Raw genomic sequence first — 22,280 nt, 5'->3', positions numbered from 1 at the left:
GGGAGATCTGTGGATAGTTTTCAGAGACTGCACTGCGAGAAGCACCTAATTTCCAATTAGAATGATTGAGCTGGTCACAGCTGTGTGATAATCCTAATGACTTAGAGAAAGCCTGATAAGACATTTGTAATGCTGTCTAGAAGGGGAAGGAGGGGGCCCCATGTAAGCAAAATCTGTGAGCAGAAACAGGCAGATGAATTGAATCTTGGATGCTTCTCAAATGTGTAAATAAGGACTCATGATAGAGTATGTCTCGAAGCAGGTTTGCCTTCATTTTTCTGTTTCATTTTATGAGGCAAGACCGGCTCTACACACCCAGTAAGATTGCAAAATGCACACAATCCCGATTTGTAATCCAGAATGTAGAATTCTACCTACACTGGTACAGAAAGGAGTGAAATACAACAGAGCAAAATCTAATCCACATTCCCACTTAGCACTTTAACATTTAAAAAGTTTATTTTTTCCTTTCTTTTTACAGCCACACCTGTGCCATATGGAGCTTCCCAGGCTAGGTGTTGAATTGGAGCTACTGCTGCCTGCCTACACCACAGCCACAGCAAGGCAGGATCCTTAACCTGCTGAGCTAGGCCAGGGATTGAACCCACATCCTTATGGACACTATGTCAGGTTCTTATCCCACTGAGCCACAATGGGAACGCCTAAGAAGTTTTCCGTGTATGTGTGTGTGTGTTTTGTTTTAAATTTGTATAGAGCTAAAGTTTCCCCAAAGTTTGCCTTATGCGCTGTTAAGAGTCCCGTCTTCCAGCTGATTACCTTTGGGAGAGGGCTTGGCTCCTGAGAGTGGGAGGGAAGTGAGAAGGACTTTGCCTGTGTGAATGGGAGCAGGCACAGGACCAAGACAAGCCTCTCAAGAACCCAGGGGCCAGGCTGCCCAGAGCCTTCCCCTCAGGCTCTTTTAGAAAACAGCAACAGCTCTTCAAGCCACTGGAGAGGCACGTGACCTTTTAAAAGGCCTCACTTGGCGCCTGAAGATGGAGCAGTAGTTGGAGTTCATTAAGGACTTCGAGGTAACAGGAGGGAAGGGGGTGTCTGTTGCTCCTGCCAGAGAGGCCCCGTGGCTGTGGAAATGGACACCAGGATGGCAGCCTGGAGTTCACCAGAGGAGGGGCTTGTGGCAAGTCTCATTGCCCGAAGTCAGCACCCCAGTTTGCCTCCGCCCTCAGCTTGTGAAGACCCAGGCCCAAGGCCCATGGCTTCTACTCAACTTTTCAAAGACCCAAAAAGGGACCCTGAGCTTCAGGACTGGTTAGAGACTCCCACACAGAGTGAGGTCTGTGTTCCCTCCCTTTCCTGCCCACTCAAAGGGGCCTAAAACTGACCACAGCCACTCTTCTATTGACTTTTCATTGGTTCTTAAGCCACTCTCATTACGAAGGACCCTGCCCTCAAAAGCCACAATCTGCTTGGGCAGAAGATCAAAAATTACAAAAGTCACTTGGAGATTCCTCAGAAAAGAAAGAACCAGAGAAACGGGAGAAGGTATTAATTACCTTGATCATGGGGGGGGGGGTTGCAATTCCAGATTCTGAATGACTCCCACAGTGAGGAGTCTGGTTGAAGAATATGGACTGGGGTGATCAGGGGAGGCTTCTAGAGACAGAATTTGAGGTTTATTTATTTATTAGTCTTTTTAGAGCCTCACCTGCGGCATATGGAGGTTCCCAGGCTAGGGGTCTAATCGGAGCTACAGCTGCCAGCTGCCGGCCTACACCACCGCCACAGCAACGCCAGATCCGAGCCGAGTCTGCGACCTACACCACAGCTCACGGCAACGCCAGATCCTTAACCCACTGAGCAAGGCCAGGGATAGAACCTGCAACCTCATGGTTCCTAGTCGGATTCGTTTCCACTGCGCCACGACAGGAACTCCCAGAATTTGAGATTTATATTGAAGACAGGCTTGTCTCTCAATGTATTTCCCACCAGAGACAGTAAGCCCTACAAGGGTTTCAGACTACTTGTTCACCGCTGTATTATCCTCGGGATAAGGCCATCCCTGACGCACAGAAGATGCTCCAGAAATACTCATGAATAAATAGTAAAGGCAAAGAATGAGAAAAGACACTAAGGGACAGCCAGAGAAGGACCATAAAATACAGATGTGTCTTTTCTTTAAAACAAAACACCCCTAGAGATATAAATCTTTATTTCACAACGTTGTCATAATTCTCTTTCTAATGAGACATGTACTGGGGACATAGTTTAAAATACTGGGAAAGCTAGATGCAGAATGTCTTCCAGGCAGGAGCAAAGATGTGGTCACTCCAGGGCCAATGTGTTCCTGGCGCTTTAGGCAGCATCGACCAGACCAACAAGTACTAAGAGCCACCTCCTTTTGGTGGGGGGGGGGGCGTTGGTTCTCATTTCGTGCCAAATTTTCACTTTGCACTGGAAGGAGGGTATGACAAAGCAGAGGGTTGAGGAGACCTCAGAGGGGACAACTAGAGAGGACAGTCAGAAAGCTCTGTGAATGCCTCTCTCAAGCTTTACTTCTCAAACTTGGGTGGGTTAACATAGAATGCTGGCCGCCACTGTCCTAGATTCTCATTCAGTCGGTCTGATGCAGGGCCCGAGAATCTGCATTTCTAATGGGTTTCCAGGTGATGCTGGTCTGGGAACCTCACTTTGAGACCCATGACTTCCTTTCTTCCCCACCCAGCTATTTCATGTTTAAGCCTGAGAATATCTTTACTCAAACTTGAGTCTGAAGAGCTTCCCTATTTGGGCCTAAGTGGTAAGGAAGAAGGAAAAAAAAAAAGAATGAGCAGTGTTTTTGTGATGGCAACTGACATTAAAAAAGAAAGAATCAAGGTATCTTCAGCTCAATTTTAATGATAAAGCTCAGCTTCTCAGGCTGATACATCAGATCCCACGGGCTCACTGGGGGTCCAGATTCTGTGATCACAGAGTGAATGGCAGTGAGGCCTTATGCCCAACGTCCAAAGAGAAAGTGAAATAGTACCTATGTGCTAAAAGGGAACATTTCATAGCTTTTGTATTTTTAAGGAATTAAGAAAAAAAGCAAACACAAACTTTAAGAAATCAAAAAAACTATCTTAAACTCGTTTTTCAATTATTCAGAAGTTATGCCTTAGAAAAAAAATTTTTTTTGTTTGTTTTTCATGGCTGTACCCGAGGCATATGGACATTCCCAGGCTAGGGGCTGAATCGGAGCTGTGGCCACCGGCCTACACCACAGCCACAGCAACTCGGGGTCTGTGACCTACACCACTGCTCATGGCAACACTGGATCTCTGACCCACTGAGCAAGGCCAGGGATCAAACCTGCGTCCTCATGGATGCTGAGCCACGACGGGAACTCTAGATAAAATTTTAAAATCACTGTCCCTCAATGTTATCTGAACTGTCAAAATAAATGTCATGATTTCTAAATTAAGAGTATTAAATCTACTTTTGCAAACCACCACTTCTGTCTTTCCCACTAACAACAAGAAAACCCACGGCTTTAACCTGCAGCTCTCTGTGGCTTCTAGCGCTTCCTAAAGGCCCTGAGCCTGGTGGCCGCTGATTGACAGGCATTCGGAGGGGCTGTGTGGGGCCCCTGTGGGCAGCATCACTCCTGGGGCTTGTGAGAAGCCCAAACCACGAGGGCTGGTCGAGGGCTGGCTTTCTGACTTGGTGCAAGTCAAAAAAAGATGCAAAAAATTGCATTATGCTTTAACTCAATTCATCCCAGACAATAGTCACTACCCCAGACAGAAGGAAAACCCTCCATCTCATCCTTCTCAGTATCCCAGGGAATTAATGCCACGAAAGGTCAAAATAAATAGCTTAGTCCCAATCTCTGAAGAGAGGAAATGACTGGGGAAGGTGTGACTGACCACTTGATCAAAAAGACGGCCAAGAGGAGGCCACTGGTCTGCACACAGCTCAGCACCACCCAGGCGGCCAGGGGATCCCGGAAGTCATTACTCCAAAACACCTCAAGGCCCAATGGCTCGTGCCTTGTGTACACTTTCAAGGGCTTCTTGCAATTTCCTTTTGGACTAATAAGTAACATCTAGAGATCCAGGGTTTTCCCCTCTCAAGAATCTAGCAGGCTTCACGATGAAGTGACATGTTGTCTCAACAGTCAGTTGACAAGGCAGAATTGAGCCCGGGGTGTCTGCTGTCATTGCTGCGGATGGTAGTTACTGGTGGAGCCTTGGGCTCCCGGGGATTGGGGTGCGGGGTCCTGGTCTACTTCCTCTCATCGGTGGCCAAGACCTTGGTGCCTGCTCTGGGATGAGTCCCTGGCCTGTACGCTTAGGATCTTCACTGGTTAACAGCTCTCAAGTAAAAGGCTCCTAACCCAGGGGAGTCCTAAGAAGCCATGTCCCCAGCCTCCTCAACTGCTCTGTCCTGCGTGACCAGTGCTATGATCACGGGTGGCTGACGAGTCCAAATGCGCTCATGCTAACGCTAAAAATCATAAAAACGAGGCATTTATGGTAATGCTAACAATTCAGAACAATTATTTTATTTTATTTTTTTCCCCTCACGGGTTTCCCAGTTTGACAAAAAGAAGCAGCTCAGACCAGACCTGTGGCGAGTGTCTTCACACAAGCTAGCAAGGCTATTTCCTCACTCTGACATCCTGCGGCCACCAAACCCGAGGTCCTGTAAGTGGAAACACACACATTCTTTCAGTTTTTTCTCGGGGCTGCGGAAGAAGAAAGGAGCGCCCCTGGCAAAACTGCTGAGTGGGTGACAGGCTTCCAAGAGCAAAGGAGAGGCCGGCCGGGAACGCGGGTGAGACAACTTCTGAAGCACAGATCGCTCTCCTCTCTCCTCCTCTCACCCCAAACACTTGCCCGGCCCTGCGCTCGGGATCCTGGGATCCTGCCTCGGAGGTGGTCCACACCAAGAGCCTCTGTTCCCAACAGAGTCCCTTCCCAACTCTCAGCCCTGGGCCAACTCAGAGGGGACAGCTCTCCTGCCAGCCGGCCACACAGCTGTTCCCGGGCAGGACGGAAAGGCCCCGACCTCCTTCAATGAGGGGAAGCCAGGTTCGCTTAGACAACGTTCCACACATACAGTATCACACCTTGAAAAACACCCAGGACTCAGAAATCTGATAATGCCAAACACTTTTAAATAACACCCTTTCTCCCCCGAGTAAATATAAAATCCACCACGGGAAGAAAAAGGCTGCCCTGAAGGGACACTGAAGGGGGTGGTGCTGGTGGATCTGGGGGTGCAGACAGAAAGGGGGGGTACCTGCCAGCCTCTGCCAGCAGTGGTGTGCCATGTGCAGTGGCTGTTGCAGGAGTAGTGGCAGTGCCCCCCCAAACCAGGGTGGCAAGCCCCCCCGGGGGGGGTCAGCCCTCCCAAAAGCTGCCTGCAGACCCCAAAGTGACTGCCCCTGGCCTAGAGGAATGGCAGAAACAGGGGCAACATTCCAATGGGGAGAAAGCCTCTGAGTGTTTACAGTGAGGACTCCCAGAAGACAAAGGGGTGCTGGCAACTGGACCCCTAAAGCTGCCTGGATCGGGGAAGTCTTTTTTTTTTTTTTTTTTTTTAAACCCAAGCTCATCCAGGATGAGGTCCCTGCAGTAACATCCATGCTAATTGGTAAGTAAGACAAAGCCTTCCCTAACAAATCAGCAATGTAATTATGAAGCCAGTCGCTCGATCAAGCCAGTTAAGCGCGCTCGGCTCGGCTGCGGGGAGAGGGGGGCTGTAACCCGACACCACTGTTTGCGGCGGCGCCTCCCCCGGCTCTCCCGGCTGCCAGGGGCGCGGGGGCGCGAGGGCGCCGGGCTCCGCCGCGGGCACCCTAGGGCTGGGTCTCCACTCAGACCGCACCGCCGGCAGCAATGCTCCTTACTTTCCTGACAGCGTCTTAACGCCTGGACACAAACCGAAATTCGGCCAGGAATCAACCTCGAAGTCAATTAAGACAACTTTTACTGTTTGGGGAGGTCTTCCTCAAGTTTACATTTTAAGAAACTCTAGCTTTCCCTCTCAGGATTTTTACACACTTCAATTAAAACTGAAGACAGTTTCTGACACTGCTGGCTTGTCAAACGTCTTTTCTCTTGCAAAAAGAAAAGGACATTGTAAAATGTTGACAACTAACTGCATTTAGTAGGCAAAATAGTCAAATTCTGGGAGAGAACGTTTCTTTCAAGTAAATATTTCTTTGGAATAAATTATGGCCTTGTTAATAAACATCTGGAAAGAAAAAGAGGCTTTTTAGAATGTAACTGTTAAGCAGTAGAAAATGTTTCTAATATCCTGTCTTATTGGTTTCTCGGCCAGCTGGAGATTTTAGGGTTTTAAACCTAACTCTTAGGAAGCTAGGGACACCAGTCACCTTCTGCCAAAGACAGTGAAAATGCTAACGATTCTTTTATTTTACCTAACAACTCTGGCTAAAAGCACGGCACACCTAAAGTAGAAGACTGAGCAGAATTACAGTTTCTAAAGTCAAATTTAACAGAAACATGGTATGATAGGAGGCCTGGGATATGCTTTAAAATACTCTGGAAAAAATAATGGCCATAAAGATGAAACAAGACTGACAAAATGTTTTAAGTGTTTGAACCTGGGTGACAAGTACAAGGGGGTGCATTGTACTCTTTAGAGAGTTTGGAATTTTCCATAAGAAAAAGGTTAAAACAACAACAATACACCAATACATAGCATTTAAATTCTACAAACTAAAAAAAAAAATCTAATAAGCACAATAAACTATTTATATCCTCAGTGAGAACTATCATATTAACTTGATAGGTTATTTTACACAGAAGACTGTTGTAAATCCTCTATGTAAACAAGCATGCCCAGTACAAGTGGGAACTCCTCTCAAGCTTTGAATGAGCATATCACATCTAACCACGAGGGGGCGCAGCAGAGCAACAGGCACCCCTGAAGTCTGATTATTCACTGCAATTTCTCCCCACAGATCACTCAAAGTATGCACATTTCCAAGATTGTTCCCAAACTCAGGTCTCCGTAGGACACTGTGAAGCAGGTCAAGAGCCCTGCCCTGATAAAACTGAATTATATTATGGTTCAAAATCTGGAAATACTGTATGTAGAAAAGGTTTTCTGCACAAAAGTAACACTGATGTTTCAAAAGCCACGATTAAAATCCCTGGAGGATTCCTGAAGTGAGGACACACAACAACAAACATACAACCCGATTCATCAAACGTGGACTGGGAGAATCCAGCAGTTCAGAATTTGCAGTGAGGGTCCTATAGGGACCTTCCAACCACACATTGAGTTTGAAGGTTAGCAGTAGAAATTTTACTAGGATAGAAAAGCCTTCAATAATCCTATTGCTTTTTAATAACAGGAAATTACCTCCACACGAGCAGAAATGCTTTCAGGCAGTTATATGGGAAAACTTCATAAAGGATATTGGGGAGGAGCCATTTAATCGTAAAATGTAACCCAGACAGATAATGAAGCAAGCTGACTGCGTAACTTGCTGGAATCCTTTTCTATTCAAATCACAAGTTGCTGTTCTATGATACTGTATGTTCGATAATAATGGCTGTAAGAGATGAACTATTACCATCAATCTTTCCATATGAAACTTGGTAAACATGAACTATTATGTTATTTTTATAAGTAATATACGACTGTAGTCATTAAAACTATGATGCTACTCCATACTAATTTGGTGTCAGGAACACATCTTTAGCATGCTGAATTGAAAGCCTCAAATCATTAAGGGACGGAATTCTTAGATTTGAATTGCTTTCCCTTAAGGTTATATGCCCATAAAGGCCAGCCAGCCTCACCCTACCCCCATTCCCGTGCATAATGAAAATATTTTTTTCTCATGTACTTGTAATTGCTTGGATGGGATTCTGGTTTCAACCCTCTTGTACCATCTTTTCCCCAAAGATATCTTGTTTTTCCCCTCACACTAGAGACCCTTAATAAACAACATGGGGGGGGGCTTAGGGCAGAAACCAAATGCTTTGCCAAAAAAGCATGTGACAGTTAAAAAAAAATTCTTTTAAAAGAGGGCCCTCAGATAGATAAAACATACTAAAACAGGTAAACATAATTTGTTAGGACAAACTTGGAAAAATAAAATTGCATCTTAGTTAAAAGATTACCTTCTAGGTTTTGTTAGCCTGCTTTTGCCTCTGAGTAAAACTAACAAAAGCTAAGTATGCCACATCAGGAAGTGTTTTTATGGAAGTGTTTCTTAGGTTATTATTAGTTTTTAATCTTCTTTGCTTTCAAATTGGGAATGCTTTATTACTGGGAAACATCATTTAAAAGACATGCTTTATATTCCTCACAAATACAGGGTATATTTCACTTTTCATCTTCCATATACAATCTAAAGAGGAAAACCAGAGAAACGTTATTTACTTATATACTCACTGAATAAAACAAAACAGACTGTATGGTCTAAATAGATTCTTTAAAAGAAAATTATCACATTTCTAAATATGACACATGAGTATAAACATTTGTTATAAGATAAAAGAAATATACTTGAGTCATGTAAAAGGGAGGCAATAACTATTCTACTATGTAAATGCATGTCCCATGTAAGCAACATACATATTCAGAATGTTTACTTGAGTTAATTCTAAGAATTAGGCAGGATCCTGATAAGGTTTTACAAAGATAATTTAAGCTTTATATCATATACTTGAACAATTCACGAAGTAGAAAAAAGAGATGAGGATACAAATTAAACTTGAGGGCAGTGAATGATACTTTGTAAATATGGCAGCCATTTTTTAAAAAGATCTTTATTTTTTCTATTATAGTTGATTTACAATGTGTTCTGTCGCTTTCTGCTATACGGCAAAGTGACCCAGTTTTACATATATATAAAACCTTATATACAGACTTTATATATACTTTTAATGAATATATATATTCATTCTTTTTCTCCCATTATCCTCCATCATGTTCCAACACAAGTGACTAGATATATAGTTCCCTGTGCTATATGGCAGGAGCTCAGTGGCCATTCATTTTAAAAAATAACTACTTTGGGGCTATTTTGAGATAAAATGTATGTCTTCACAAGGACCTCTGGGTATTGATAATTAATGAGTCAACAGAACTTTACCCATTTAGTCAAAAACAATAAAAGTAATCAGGAGTTCCCGTTGTGGCGCAGTGGTTAACGAATCCGACTAGGAACCATGAGGTTGCGGGTTCGGTCCCTGCCCTTGCTCAGTGGGTTAAGGATCCGGCGTTGCCGTGAGCTGTGGTGTAGGTTGCAGACGCAGCTCGGATCCCGCATTGCTGTGGCTCTGGCGTAGGCCGGTGGCTACAGCTCCGATTGGACCCCTAGCCTGGGAACCTCCATATGCTGCGGGAGCGGCCCAAGAAATAGCAACAACAACAACAACAACAACAAATAAATAAATGAATAAATAAAAAAAATAAAAAAAAGTAATCAGAGTACCACACTGACTGTAATAAATATTTATTTTTTTAAGGAAACTACCTTTCCGTATTTCAGTGATCTTCAGGGACCTTTAAGGAAACCCTGCATCTCCTCTACCCCGCTGCCACCCTGGAACATTCCATTCATCCTATCTTTAGGGGCTTCAGAAGCAAGACAGCAGGTGCCACTAGAAGAATCCACATTTTGACTTTTTTCACCAACTACCGTTAGATCGCTAACAACCATCATCAGGTAAAATCTCTTTTATTTTGTATTTCTGGACATTATACAAATATTTTTAAAAGCAGTCTGTTTAAAAAACTGTTCAGGAAAGACTATTGATTGCAATGGTGGTGACACGCAGAGAGGCGGTGGCAAAAATTTCTTCATCAGCTACAGACTAAGGTGCTCAAATTCCTCTGCCAGATCAGTTTGCTATGACAGCAGGGAAAACACAGACGTATACATGTACATGGAAGTTCCCTCCTTTAAAAAGGAAAGAAATCTGAAAAGCAAATCTGTATCATGTATTATTGTAAAATGGGATAAACCACCAAGGGAGGATCAGATTAAAACAGTTGCCAACTCGTTATCTCATTGGTGTGGCTAGAATTTTATGCAAACCTGTTCTGGTGTAGAGATGACCTTGGGACTTTCAGATTCTCTGAGTTTAACTCAACACTTCTAATCCCCAGGGTGGGGTACTCCAGCAGGCCTGCTTGAAGCCCAGAAGCCGAGGCTGGCGTGGAATGATAAGCAGTCGGCCAGGAGAGCAGAGCAAGGGGCTAAAGGTTGATCTGCAGCAAGTAACGCTTTGTTATTTAATTTTCTGACCATGGCCTGATCAAGGAAAACTTTTTACTTTGGTTCAACAGGTTCACACAGACCACTATAAACATGAGAGAGTGAGTGTGAGTGTGTGTGTGCTGAAGAGCCAGAATCCCTATCCCTTCACTATTCTACATGAAACTCCTTAGAAGCACAAAAACGCCTGGTTTACTAGCATCTTCTTTTTGGTTAACTGCCTGTGAAGGTTTTTAGAGGGAAAAAAGCTTAGAATGAGGTAACAACTCTGCAAAGCTACAGGTTTCTGCAAAGGGACAAAAAGATAGTAGTGCAGACGTGAATTAGTTCTAAGAACTGAGGTTTGCTGCTCCCTGGAGTTACTAGAGAAACAAAGCTGCCTTTGGGCACCTAAAACTAGTCAGACCTGCTATAGCAGTTGCACAGTCAGCTCCAGATCTGCCCTCCACTCTCCTCCCCCCTACCCCGGCCCCCACCCCACGCATCCGCATTGCTCACTCCACTCAGCCCCGGCTCTGCCCTGACGTCCCCTGTCCAGGGGCCAGGCCAGCTCCGGACACGCGGCATGCAAGTGTGAGGAGGAGGCCAGACGAGAGAGCAGATGCCGACTCCATTCTGAACTGAAAGCTGCAGCGGGTGCAGAATACAGCTTCTGTGCTCCCGGCTTGCTAAGATAGATACATCAAATTGTGGGGTTTGCTTCAGTGCATCCTGGCAGGGATTCCCAATTAAGTTCAGAGAAGGGACGGGAGAGCTTGAGAGGAGACGAACGAGGCTTTCCAGCTTTAGGAGTCCTCGGACCACAAAGAGAGCAGAATTTCCACAAGGGAGTTTTCACTGAAGGTGGGGCTTGTTTAAATGATAAGTATCTGTTTTGTCCCAAGAGGAATCATCTGTGAGCAAAGATATTGCCATGTTTTGCTTTTGAAAATTTTACCTGTATTTCAAAGAAAATTTTTAGACAGTCAAGCATGTCTGTCTCATGATCTTTAAGGAAAAAAACAAAACAAAACAAAAAAACAAGGCATCTATTTATTACCCAGAATAGGACTGTCGTCTTATTGGCCTGACATATGCCATTCACAGATTCATACAAAGAATGAACTGCCACAAAGTGCTCATGGAAAAAGACACTGCTCCACACAATGAGTGATGGGCGCTCCGGGGGACAGCACTGTTCACAGGGTTGCCCAGCATCTGCACAGAGGGCAGAAGTTTGCCTTTAATACCAACTGCACTGGCCACTGGGAGACAATAATTTTTTTTAAAAGACATGCCAACTTTGGCTGGTTGCTGGTTCCCTCAAGAACATTAAAACTAAAGGAAATATCCACACACTTCTTAAGCAGGAGTCCTCGCTTGTGGATTTCTGTCAATTGTTTAAGGAATCATTAATAACAGTCGGTAGGAAATATATGATCTGTGCATATGCCGTGACCACGGCATTTTCAGATGTTCATGTTATGCTGACCAGCATTGATTTATGCAAAGACCCACGAAGGTGGGTGTTACCCTTGTTTTGAGGCCATTTTTACTTAAAACTGGAGCTTGCCCTCTGGTGCCTGGAGCATACACCTGATCTCTGCACTCAGTAATCAGAGATCTCCCTCTTTCCTCCACCCCCTCCTTTGTCAAGAAACTACAGCAACTACAGCTATCTTCTATAAGATATGCTGTTACAGTAAATATGAAAGTTTTAAAAAATTCTACAAGTGAAAAAAAAAAATTCTACAAGTGAACTGAAGTTCATACTTCTAAGTACCGTATCTACCCATACATATTTTTACTTATGTTGTTAACACTGACAATGTTTTTTTATATATAAACAAAATAAAAATTAAAGCTTCATGGTTTTATACTGGTGTTCTTTAACAAGAATCCATAGCAAAAGAGGCCTCTAACAGTTTCTGCTATAGCTTTTGTCTTTCTTAATAGCTAAAGTGTAAAATATTTTGATCAAGGGCAAACTCTTGAGTATAATTTACTACTGCTATGTAAAGGTAGTATGCTTTTGATTTTTTACTTTTTTCTGTCAATTTAATTTTTGACAGAAAAAACAATCTTTAAGTATTTGTATATAGGTATATATGTATCTATCCTCAACCTCCCCTTATACTTTTAAAATCTGTATTGTGTGTGTGCACCTTTCTAAGTAGCGTTGTGACTTTTTTTCTGCCATTGGAGCACTGTTTAAAATAGCATATGCCAAAACTTATCAGCTGCTACACAAATTTGAGGATTTTTAAATATCAAAATAGGGAGTTCTCTTGTGGTGCAGCAGGGGTTAAGGATCCAGCATTGTCACTGCAGGGGCTTGGGTTCCTGCAGTGGCATGGGTTCAATCCCTGGCTTGAAAACTTTACATGCTGAGGGCACAGCCAAAAAAAAAAGTCACGCTTGGGAGTTCCCTGGTGGCCTAGTGATTAAGAACTCAGCACTGTCACTGCTGTGGCTCAGGTTGGATCCCTGGTCTGGGAACTTCTGCATGTTGTGGGCACAGCCAAAATAATAATAATAAATAAATAATTTTAAAAATCAAAATATATATTATTTAACTATGCTCATTATAATTCAGTGCATGGAGACTGGGTAAAATTTATATTTTGGCTTCTCAATTAAATAAAAAAGTTTTCAAGGGGACAATTCAGCAAACAGAGTCTAAAGGTTTCCTAAATCTGAATATCCCTCTCTGTTTTTTAAGGGAAATAGGCCCAAGTAGCTGTTACCTAAGAAGCTGTGATGCTCGCCCGACAATTAAACAGTTCCCTAGGACACTCTTCTCGTATACTTGGCTGGTATTATAAAATGTGAGTCTTCTACCTGTTGTAATCACTCAAAGAACAGAGCTGAAAAGGCCATCAAATCCATTTCATAAGATTTCTCACCTGAGAGCAACATTTTAATTAGGAGGAAGAGAAAAAAATAAAAATTATTTTAAAGGTTCCAAACTTGATGAACAACATAAACAACTTTACATGAACACATAATACCTCTAAGTAAATCCATCAAGCTAAAGGAAAACTTTCTAACATTCAACCACCACCCCATGAAGAAATTGATAAAATGAACAGGAAAGCGAGATCCATGAACAAGTTCTTCTTGCTGGTGCCAGAAGCTGGGATATTAGGGTGGGTATTTTCATCCTCAGAGCACACCCTACCACACTCAAATCAGAATAGACTGCTATAAAAAGGGGGAGGAGGGGGAGGGGCTCCTGGGATGAGATATGCCTTCTGGGTAGCTGAACAACTATCCCCCATCAGCAAAACAACCCAGAGGCTCTCAGGTGTGGACTGTCCTCCAGGGGTTGAGTGGAGCCAAGAGCCCACTTCACTCTTGTCAGAGACTAGTCCCTAATTATAAAAGGCTACTTTGAACACTTAAGGCCTCAGGGATCCTATTGGCTACCACAACCTCTAGGCTCTTTACACACATTATGGACATTTCTTAACATATATTGGGAAATCAAAAAGCGTATTTCATGAACAAAGCTTGAAAACATTTACTCTCTTCCTTAAGACCGAATGAGGCTACCCAACTTGATTCAAATTAAAACTAGTATCTCTGAAACGATGTCTCACCCTGCAGATTGCCCTTCCCCATTCAGTGCCCATAAAAACTGACTTTCCACGTCCTGAAACACCCTGAAACTACCCAGCTTGAAAGCTAAAAGTCATTCTAAGACAAATTATATCTACTCTTTGTGTGACACTTAAGGCTAAACACAGAACTCGCATCCCAATCTATTACTATTACTTGTGATAAAAGTAAGAAAACTCATGGCCAAAGTGGGGGGAAGAACAATTTATGATTATTTGTCGATGCAAGGGCCCTCTGACAGCACCCTGTCTTAATGGTACAAAGTCCAGGGCTTGGGACAGCTGGCTCCCCTCAGCCCCCCTCCCTTTCAGTCATAGGCGGTCACCACCAAGATGACTTGTAGATTTCTAACTTAAAAACCAATGAGACATCAAGTTTAATATACATATATATTCAAAGTCAATTCACTTGGGCACCGGCGAAAAGAGGATGGAGAGGGAAGTTTTTAAGCTAAAAATACAAAGAAACTCAAAGAAACACACTAAAGCAAGTTGGATGCAAACCCGGCCGGCCACAGAACTCAAAAGTGAAGCAGCCTTCGCGCCAGCAATCCGAGCCTTTAAAAAAATAAAAAGTCTCGCACGTTCACAACAACACAACCGCCACAACACGCACATATATCCCAGCTGTAAAAGCGACAGCACCAAGCTCCCTCCGCCCCACCGCTGGGCTCTCGTTAGTTCCCGACCCCCTCCTGACCCCGGTCCAGGACTGCCCGTCCCCTGCCCTTCCCCCAGCAGATCTGCCCGCGAACGCTGGGGGTCCCCAGCGTTGACCCCGGGGGTCCAAGGGCGCGGGGCCGGGAAGCAGCGGGAGAGAGCGCTCCTCCCGGTACCTGCCGCAGCCCAGGTCCCTCTCGCCGAGGCGCCCGCGACCCTCGCGGCCGCCCGGGCCCCTCCTCCGCCCTCCTGGCTCTCCCGGCCCTGGCCGGTCCCAACGCCGCCCCCTACCTACACCGAACCCCGCGCATCCGAGGATCTCCTCCAACCCGGCGCCGGGAGAACTTACCACATGCAGCTCCACCTGGGAACTAATACATCAGGAGGGGTTTCTGCCCACTCCTCAAGCTACTCGCGCTCCATGCGGAGTCCCCCGCTCCGGGGGCCCGAGGGTGGCGCCGGGGAGCGGGCAGGAGGCGAGACCGAAGCTAAGACTCCGCCGTCCTCTGCCTGCGCGCTCGGAGCATTATACAATGGTGGAGTAGGAGGAGGAGGAGGAGGCGGCGGCGGCAGGCAGCGGAGGAGGAAGCTGGAGGCGGGCGGAGGGGGCGCCCTGACCGAGCGAGCGGCAGCTTGTGCTCCAGCACTCGCCGTGCAGGAGTGACGTGCGGCCAGCGAGCCTCCCGCGAGCTCCGGGCCCCGGGCTCAGCAGGCCCCGCCCTCGCCCCTCCCCGCCCATCCGCCGCCTGGCCCCGCCCCGCCCCCGGCCCCGCCCCCGGCCCCGGCGGTCCCAGGAGGCGCGATAAATGCCGAGCCGGGGCCCCGGCCGCCCCGGGAGCAGGAAGGGGCAGGCTGAGCACGCGAGACGCCGGGTGGCAGAGCCGCCTACGGCTCCCTTCCCAGCCGGCGCGCCCTTGATTTTCTCTTAAGGAAAAGCTTAAGAAGAAGAGGAGAGGAAAAGAGACACTCTGGCCAGGGGACCACAACTAACCACCAATAATCCCCTCACACCACTCATGCAAATGATGGAGCCGCTAGTGACAAAGGCGGCGGCGAGTGCCGCGCGCGCACAGCCTGCTGAGTCGCGCGACCGCAAATATGACAAGCATCTGAGCTATTCTGCAACTTGGGGCCGGTTAGCCGGGCCGACAGGGTCCCGGGGTGGGGGGTGGGGTGAACGAAAATCCTACCCCGAGGCGCGCTGTCCACGCTGCCCGAGGGGCCTTGGAGACCCGCGTCCCGGGAGGGCGGGGGCGGCGCGTCCGCCGCTGAGACATTTTCGGATGTCTCAAGACGCACGAGTGGCTCGCAGAGAGGTCCAAATAGTAGGATGGGGTTTCCATCTGGAGCGGGGGACAGAAAATATCCCGCGGCCTCAGTCCAACACTTGAAATGGGTCATCAAGTCAAGAGTACTTTCGGAACAGCACGGAACCAAGTTGCATTCTTCGTGGCAGGCTATGGCCGCGGTGCAGAGCCCGGCAGCGGGCTGCCTATGCTGGTAGAGCCCACGCAGGTAGGGAAGGCAGACTTGGAGACGCAGTGGGCACAGAGGCGCGTTTTCACATTGATAAGTCTTTCCCCTCTTCTTAAGAAAGCGTCTGCTTTGAACTATTTGAACACTTCCCAGAGAATTCACACTAGTTGGGAGAGGTTGTGTGTATGGTGCGAATTTAAAAGCCCTAGGAAAAGAGCTCCCGTGGAAAATTAATGATTATTTTAAAAAACACATGAGCGTTCAGTGTAAAGATGTTACAGAAAGTAATTCAGGTACCTTAAAATTTTGGCTGCCACCCCAATTAGTATAATCTGAGATCTCTTTGGAGTTTAATGCTCCACTATACTACTTATATTTAAGGATAATAAAGCTTTAAGACCTAACATAAAGGTGATTATAAACCGTTAACATCACGACAAGTTTAGACCTATTGGAAATGCAGTGATTTGGTATCAATCAAATTGATGATCTTATTGAAATTAAACCTGGGCTAAAGTGTTGGTAGAAAAAACAATGTTTTTTGTTTTATCTTAAAAGGGAATGGAAAAGGTTTTTACCGAACCTCGGTATAATTAAAATCTTACACAGATTTTTAAGGATAACCAATGCCATTATTTGTGGACATCTTTGGAAAGTTTCATTACAGTGGCATTTCAAATTACATTTACACATCATGGAAGTAGTGCTCAGGGCCCTCAGCAAGTCCTGCTCAGTTTGTGCCTGGGTGGCATAATATTCAAACATTTTGTCATGAAGTCAAGATATTTTTCATTTCCAGAGTTCTGCCTTTCAGAGAGGACACTAACTACTAACGGTTTCCTCACAACCCACTCACTTATACTTTCAGCGCTCACTGTGAGGAAAAGCCATTGAAATTAAAGCTGCAATAATCTCTTCCCATATCTTTGTAGCGGAGGTCAGAGGCTCTGTTGAATTTAAATTTATCATGAATTGAAGATAACAGCAAGTTAGACTTGCAGAATTTTTGTGACACTTGGATATTTTCTAACAAATGGATGACCAAATGCAATCGTCCTGTATGAAAGAACTAAGATCGAAGTGACAATTTTTGCATCCCCACAGTGGTCTCAAGTACCTATTCTGTGTGTGCTGAGTAAAGGTTTGAGTTCTTAGGAAAGCAATCTGAGTTCTGGGGTAAAATGTTTTGTACTTTTCCACACTTTTGAAGGTCAAAATGTATTATCAGTGCACATGTTATATATGAGTTCCACTTCCCTGACTTACAAATATGGCATCTTTCACCAAGAAGTCAAAGGATGACGTGGTGGCTTCAACAGCTGCTGATGTGGTCCCCACACCAGGTGGTCCATAGCCTGATTTCCAGCACAGCAATTCCTGCCTGGCCCTGGGAATCCAACTCCATAATGCTAAAAGGCCCTCACTGAGCTTCTAAGGTCAATTCCCCTTCAGCATGCATGATTTTTTTTTTTCTTTCAAAAGTTTATTTTGTATCAAGCAAGAGGAGACTGTGCTTAACTCTACAGAACATTTCAAGACTTGAGTTACAAATAAACAGTATGCATGATTTTTTTAAAAAAATACTGTTTATTCCTAACAAATGAACAAGAAATGTTGAGTAAACACCTAACTGTGGTTTTCACACTTTCACTCTCTGGGACATTTAAAAGCCCATTTAAAATAAGCCTACCCTCAGAATTTAGAGTTTCTCCTTCTCGCACATACAAGAAATTAGGCCAGTCATCCACATTTAACTATCAGGAACGTATCTGTTTAAGGAGAAAAATATTGCTTTTGTAAGTATAGAACTGGGATGGTAATTTTTAAAAATACTCATATGAGTTTAACTTCCGAGGGGTACTTCTCCACATTGCTTTGTTGTTCTGAGTACAGTTTGCACTTCACTGCTTCTCTTGAAAGTTTCAGTGCCCTCACATTTTGCAAATGACCAGACTACTGCACTAACTGAAGGCCACTTTTAGCATTTAATTAGCATGCACCAAAGAATTGACACAAAGACAAGCTGGCTATATAAACTGAGAAGGACTTTAAGATGGTTTTCAAGCTTATTCTTTCTCCTTTATTATATTTTATCCTTCAGGTTCACATGAAATAATAGTAATAATCATCCATCTATAAACCCTGGAAATATTGGTCTTATATTCCTCCCACCCCAATAAACATTTCAGTTATTAAACACATTATATTCAGCCTGCTGGACTAAAGAATTTTTTCATGAAAATAGAGTTCATAACTGAATGTGGACTTCCCATTCAGTGATAAATGAAATCTATTAATAAATATTCAAATAATCTGTGGAAGTCTTGAAGGTGACACAAGGAAGTTCCCTGGTGGCTCAAAAGGTTGAGGATCTGGCACTGTCACTACTGCAGCTTGGGTCACTGCTGTTAACACAGGTTTGATCCCAGGCCTGGGAACTTTCGCATGCTGTGGACACAGCCAAAAAGAAAAAAGAATGAGTACAATGATTTGGAAACCTAAACAATCTCACAAGACAGCACAGACAGGTTCAGTACTTTTCAGCCACTAGCAAGTTAAAACTTCACGGTACCAAAGGAGTCAGTTAACTCATCTACCTTTGCAAGCTCTTCTCCATTGCTCACCCACTTGCTCAGGTTTTTTCCTGCCTCTCCCTGAAGTCATGCTGCACACGAGGGGAGCTTCTATTCCAGTCGAGGGCTGCCCTTGCAAAGCTTCCCTTATTGATACTAGACTGCTTTGCAATGGCTGCCCCTTATGTCCTGAGAGAGGGTCATTGATACCTGTCTTTTTCTCTTTTAAAAATCTGACAATCTTTAAATCCTAGTTGGGAAGAAAATCTTAATATTGAAAGAGAATGCTTTTAAAAACCATTCTCCTTTTTCTACTATTTTTGATTAGTCCCTTCTAACCATTTCTAGAGGATATGGCTTCAGCTGAGCACGAACTTCCTTCCTACTTCACTTGCCGCTATTGCCCATTAAAATCCTCAGATAGATTGTGAGGTCCCCTTTGGAGCAGCCCTCCTTAGAGACTCCAGCTTTTACTTTCACTGTCTCTCAGCTAGAAAGTGAAGGTCTTCTCTGGTGACAATTCCAGTGGCCTCTTTCTGCCAGATGCCATTCCCCTAAGACTGGTGGGTGCTTCTCAGAAACATCTCTCCTTGTCCCCAGCTCCCCACCAGGCTCTACCCTCCTGGTGGCCTCTGCATGTTGATTCTGTACTTCCTGTCTATACACCATCCACCCTTCTTAAGGAGTTCATACCCTTCTCAAGATACTCAGCGCTCTTGGCTTCCCTAGAAAACTTCCATGCCGCCTCCAGACCGTCCTGGTCCCTGGGAACCAGCATGGTGAGAGGAAGGGTCCTGGAGTAGGAGTTTGAGGCTCTTGTACAAATAAATCACTTAACTGTGATTAATCATTGACTTTTTAGTTTCTTAATCTGCTATGTCACAGATTTAGGATCAGCACCGGTTCCGGTGAAAAGGGCACAGGTGGGGGGTCAGGAGATCTCGGGTCTAGTTCCTCAGCCACAGTCAGCAGTGAAGCTGAACCAGGCCCTTGACAATCACGGGGCCTGTGTCCACACCCCACAAAATGAGGCACTGGGGCTCAAGCGTTTCTGGAGCCCCTTCCCAGAGCTAAGAGTCTATGAGAAGGAGACTAGCTTCATAGAGGAGTTTGGAAGAAAATAAAACCAATTTCACATTCTGTTTTCTACCATACCTACTATAGAAATGATCTAGGATTATGTACCTTTAAATCACCGATGAGTAAAAAGGTCATGTAAGAGAAGTTTGGTGATTTGGGAATGCAAATAATGTATTTAAACCATTTTTTGAAGGCCCAGTTATGAAATTTTACTTTGAGAAGTTAAAAAAAAAAAAGAAAAGCCTTTAATGTGTATAGATGACCAGAAAACGTCTCTAAATTTAGGCCATGAAATAGCATTAGAAAATAAATTTGAGGACAGAGAACACAGTTTAAATGGAAACAGCACATAAAACAAAAACCAAATTAGCTCTTTGCCACTGTGAGTTTTTATTGGTTTTCTATAGGAGAAGTAACACTTAGGTAAGACTTTATCTTTTCTCTCAGTCACCAAGGCAGGATTGTTTTTTAAAGACCTGTTGCCAGAATAAACAAGACTGTTTCAAAATTATCTAACTGTCCAATAATACTTGCTTTAAACTGACAAAAGTTATATTTTTAAATTAAACATTTTTATATTTAAAATTTCAGAAATGCACAGGGTGAAAGTCAGGTAGAAAGAAACTACATCCAGCGTCTCAGATAAACAGCAATGCCATGTTAGATACACTTTTACAACTAGTCGATTGTTTTCCTAAACATGGCTTAAACATTGAACAAAAGCTTTTATTTTGCTAAGTAATATTTGTTTCAAAACTATTTTCTTAGAGAATTTCTGTTTGAGGTATATGAAACTCCTTAAATGGGCAATTATCAGAAAAACTGGCCTTTAAGGAGAAAATAATAGTGTGAATGAGCTATATGTAACTTCCCTTTTCAAAAACAGAAGTTGAATCTGTAACACCAAATTTAGAAAGGAGAGGGGATGGCAGCAAATACCACGAGAATATCATCTATAGCATAGACACCCACTGCCATTCTGTTCTGTTACAAATAAATGTACACTCTACAAACCCGAGTTTGCTCAAACAGTGCATGTATTTAATCATCCCTGAAGAGGATTCTTTTAAAAGAAAACATACACGTGCAAAAGTCACATCAAATGTCAAAAAACTCATTTAAAAAGGGCCAGATTCCCTGGACTTTGACTACAGTGAATCATTTGGCCTCATTACAGAGGGCAGCACAGTCCATACTGGGGCGGCTGGTAAATAGCTTTTGTGCGATCATATGGTAATTTCAACACCATTTATATTTCCTTTTACTTTCCTTTATGAAATTAAAGCCCCAATTACAAAAAGGTTGAAAAGAATTTTAATGAATCATTCATTTTCAATCATTTTCTGATTGGTTACCACTTTAGACATCATGCTTTTAGTTTTAGTGATCAAAAAAAAAAAAAAAAAAGGCTATAAAAGACTCTAGAATATTTTCACATTGTAGCCAAAAGTCAACAGTGAGAAAATAGAAACTTTTCCAAAAGTTCATCAGATGGAAAGAACAGAATTAATGGGGAGACATCCCATTTATGGACAAGAATACTTAATTCTATATAAATATCACTTCTTCCCCAAACTCATCAATAAACTGAATTCCAACTTAAATCCCAACAACCCCTCCCCCAGCCCAACTTTATAAGCAAATCTGGAAATCATCTGGAATAGCAAAGGGCAAAAGAAAGCTGTAATAAGTTTAAAGAGCAAGAAAGGGGATGTGTCCTATCAGATATCAAGGCTTAGGAGTTCCCGTTGTGGCTCAGTGGTTAATGAACCTGATTAGTATCCATGAGGCTGAGGGTTCGATCCCTAGCCTCGCTCAGTGGGTTAAGGATCTGGTGTTGCCATAAGCTGTGGTGTAAGTCGCAGACGTGGCTCAGATCTGGTGTTGCTGTGGCTGTAGTACAAGCCAGTGGCTATAGCTCCAACTGGACCCCTAGCCTGGGAACCTCCATATGCCTCGGGTGCAGCCCTAAACAGACAAAAGACAACAAAAACAAAAAAGATATCAAGGCTTTTTATAAAGCTCTAGTAATAAATAGATCAATAGGACAGAACTACAAGTGCAGAAATAGAGCCACAAATACATGGAAGCATCAAATATGACAGAGGTGAAGTTACAGATCAGTGGGAAAGAACAGGCTATTCAATAAATGACTCAGTGCCACCTGGTTACATGCATGAAAAATAAAGTAAATTGGGTACCTGACATTTTTTGAAAAAATACTTTCAGGTGTAATGTAAAACAAACAAACATCTAAATATGTGAAACACAACTTTGAAATTTTTAGGAAAGAACATAGGAACATGTGCTTATGGGTTCACGATAAGAAATGTGTGATTGAAGTTCCCCATCATGGCGAAGTAAAAACGAATCAGACTAGGAATCATGACGTTGCGGGTTCTATCCCTGGCCTCACTCAGTGGGTTAAGGATCCGGCATTGCTGTGAGCTGTGGTGTAGGTCGCAGATGCGGCTCAGATCTGATGTTGCTACGACTGGAGTAGGCCGGCAGCTGTAGCTCTGATTAGACCCCTAGCCTGGGAACCTCCATATGGCGCTCAGTGTGGTCCTAAAAAAAAAAAAAAAAGAAATGTGTGATTATTGGAGTACCTGCTGTGGCGCAGCAGGTTAAGATCTGGTGTTTCTGTGATGGTGCAGGTTCAATCCCTGGCCTGGTGCATTG

At 44.0% G+C, this 22,280-nt stretch overlaps 1 protein-coding gene across 3 annotated transcripts in view; it reads right to left on the bottom strand.

Annotated features, from left to right (window-relative positions):
* The window catches only part of SERTAD2 (SERTA domain containing 2), a 124,758-nt gene that overhangs the window by 8,689 nt on the left and 93,789 nt on the right, over positions 1 to 22,280 (bottom strand). Inside the window, exons 1-2 of one of the 3 annotated variants that reach the window (XM_013996103.2) lie at positions 14,819 to 15,154; positions 4,568 to 4,644 (exon numbers count right to left, since the gene is read on the bottom strand). The exons of 1 other annotated variant lie outside the window; for it this stretch is intronic. The gene's annotated coding sequence lies outside the window, so the exon portion shown is untranslated. Of the gene's footprint in view, positions 1 to 4,567; positions 4,645 to 14,818; positions 15,193 to 22,280 lie in introns of those variants that run through there. One more of the 3 variants, XM_003125089.3, reaches the window with a different exon arrangement.

The sequence above is a fragment of the Sus scrofa genome, chromosome 3, assembly GCF_000003025.6.
Source record: "Sus scrofa isolate TJ Tabasco breed Duroc chromosome 3, Sscrofa11.1, whole genome shotgun sequence".
NCBI lineage: Eukaryota > Metazoa > Chordata > Mammalia > Artiodactyla > Suidae > Sus > Sus scrofa.
This window is presented reverse-complemented; position numbering and strand designations above follow the sequence as displayed.